Genomic DNA, 2,918 nt, shown 5'->3' with positions numbered 1-2,918 from the left:
TAGGGGAATAAGGACACATTTGTAATACCTTAATCAATAAAGAAAAAAATAAAAAGGAAAAAATGAATTAAAAAAATAGAACCACCATATGATCCAGCAATTCCACTTCTGGATATTTATCCAAAGAAAATGAAAACACTGGCTCAAAAAGACATATACACTCCTGTATTCATTGCATTATTTACAATAGCTAAGATATGGAAACAACCTAAATGCCCATAGATGGATGAATGGATAAAGAAAATGTGGATTCTCTGGTCTAGGCAGTAAGATGGTGGCTGCTCCGGGCTGTGATGTGGTAATGGCAGTGACCAAACCAGAGCTGCCTGACGAAGAAAAGCGAAATGGATTTTAGAATATTGGAAAACAATGGTCAGCGGCTGCCTAGGTGCCTTGTGGTCTGATGCAGAGTCCCTCTGAGAGCCCATTTCTCCCTTACTCCACTAATGTTTGTCCCAGCCGTGGGCAAACTACGGCCCGCGGGCCGGATTCGGCCCGTTTGAAATGAATAAAACTTAAAAAAAAAAAAAGACCGTACCCTTTTATGTAATGATGTTTACTTTGAATTTATATTACTTCACACAAACACTCCATCCATGCTTTTGTTCCGGCCCTCCGGTCCAGTTTAAGAACCCATTGTGGCCCTCGAGTCAAAAAGTTTGCCCACCCCTGGTTTGTCCCCTTTCTCCAGTGCTGAGTGATGTGGAAGTTACTCAGAGGTCATCCCAGGGAAGCAGAGTCTTTCAAGGAACAAAGAAATGCATACTATACCAAGAAAGATTACAGTGAAGCTTATAAGTATTATACAAAAGCCATAGATATGTGTTCTAAAAATGCTAGCTATTATGGGAATCAAGCAGCTACCTTGATAATGCTCAGAAGGTTCCAGGAAACTCTTGGAAATGCACAGCAGTCAGTGAGGTTGGATGACAGTTTCGTCTAGAGACATCTACAAGAAGGCAAATGCCACCTATCGTTAGGGACTGCCATGTTGCAGTTTCCAGAGAGCCCTAGAATTAGATCACAAAAATGCTCAGGAGCAACAGGCATTCCAGAATGCTAATGCAGTCAGAGAATATGAGGAAATAGAAATGAATTTTGAGAAGTGGGGTTTTCAGAAAGTGGTTTTCTGCATGGATCATGCCCTAGAATTTGCTTGCCATCACTTCAATATCCTCAAAGCAGTCCTTAGCTAGTTTGGTTCAGTGGGTAGAGTGTCAGCTTGAAGACTGAAGGGTCTGGGGTTCAATTCCGGTCAAAGGCATATATCTTGTACCTTGGTTGCAGGCTCAATCCCTGCCCCTATTGGGGCATGTGCAGAGGATGTGTCTCTCTCATATCGGTGTTTCTCTCTCTCTCTCTCTCTCTCTCTCCCCTTCCCTTCCACTTTCTCTAAAAATCAGTGTGGGGCGGGGGGGAACTAGGGTAAGAATTAACAACAACAACAAAAATCCTCAAAGCAGAATGTTTAGCAATGCTGGGTCATTATCCAGAAGTACAATCTGTGGCCAGTGACATTTTATGAATGGATTCCACGAATGTGCATGCTCTGTATATATGAGGTCTTTGTCCTTATTATGAAGATTATATTGAGCCCTGGCTGGTTTGGCTCAGGGGATTGAGCATTGGCCTGCGGACTGAAGGGTCCCAGGTTCGATTCCGGCCAAGGGCACATGCCTGGGTTGTGGGCTTGATCCCTAGTGGGGGATGTGCAGGAGGCAGCCGATCAGTGATTCTCTCTCATCACTGATGCTTCTCTCTCGCTCTCTCTCTCTCTCTCTCTCTCTCTCTCGCTCTCTCCCTTCCTCTCTGAAATCAATAAAAAAAAAGATTATATTGAGAAGGTGGTTCAGTTTTTTGTACAGGCTCTCAGGATGGTTCCTGACCACGAAAAGGCCTGTGTTGCTTGCACAAATGCCAAAGCACTGAAAGCAAAGAAGATGGGAATAAAGCATTTAAAAAATGAAATGAAAAAAAAATAAAATAAAAAATGAAATGACAAGCTAGCATATGAACTGTACACAGAAGCCCTAGGGATAGGCCCCAAATATATAAAAACAAATGCTAAACTCTGCTATAATCGGGGTATGGTTAATTCCACGCTTAGGAAACTAGATGATGCAAAAATGCAGGGACGGTCGATGACACTTATATAGAAGCTTACTTGAGAAAAGCTCAGTGTTACATGGACACAGAACAGTATGAAGAAGTAGTGAGGGACTAAGAAAAAGTGTATCAGATGGAGAAAACAAAAAGGACACAAACAACTCCTTAAAAATGCACAGGTGGAACTGACGAAGAGTGAAAGGAAAGATTACTACAAGATTCTGGGAGTGAACAAGAAAGCCTCTGAGGATAAGATCAAGAAAGCTTATTGGAAATGGGCCTTGATGCACTGTCCACATCGGAACAGTGGAGCCATTGCGGAAGTTCAGAAGGAGGAGAAGAAAAAGTTCAAGGAAGTAGGAGAAGCTTTTACCATCTTCTCTGATCCCAAGAAAAAGACTCACTATGACAGTGGACGAGACCTAGAGGAGGAGGAGGGCATGAATATGGGTGATTTTGATGCAAACAATATCTTCAAGGCATTATTTGGTGGTCCTAGGGGCTTCAGCTTTGAAGTATCTGTCTAGGGAATTTCTTTTTTTCAATTTGGCTAATAAAAGGAAACAATCTAGAACCCATAAAATGCTGACTTGTTCAGTTTAACCTTATGTGGACACAATTCACCTCCTCCTTTCATCATGTCTCCTTGTACTTAGAGGAGTTTAGTTTGCTCAGTTGGATGCCCTGTGTCTGTGAGTGAGGTGAAGGAAAGGGAGCCAGTGCTGAAGACTATGGGGAGGGGAAGGAGGTGGAGGGATGAACAGGGAGGCAGCTTGTGAGATTTGTTTCACTGTTTAACTTTATTTTTTAAA

The 2,918-nt window shown here is 42.5% G+C and overlaps 1 pseudogene; it reads left to right on the top strand.

The window, feature by feature from the left end:
* The first annotated feature begins 271 nt into the window (after window positions 1-271).
* Window positions 272-2,660, top strand: LOC102761634 (annotated as a pseudogene).
* Window positions 2,661-2,918: the final 258 nt, after the last annotated feature.

The sequence above is a fragment of the Myotis davidii genome, unplaced genomic scaffold (genome assembly GCF_000327345.1).
Source record: "Myotis davidii unplaced genomic scaffold, ASM32734v1 scaffold992, whole genome shotgun sequence".
In the NCBI taxonomy this organism is placed as follows: Eukaryota; Metazoa; Chordata; class Mammalia; order Chiroptera; family Vespertilionidae; genus Myotis; species Myotis davidii.
This window is presented reverse-complemented; position numbering and strand designations above follow the sequence as displayed.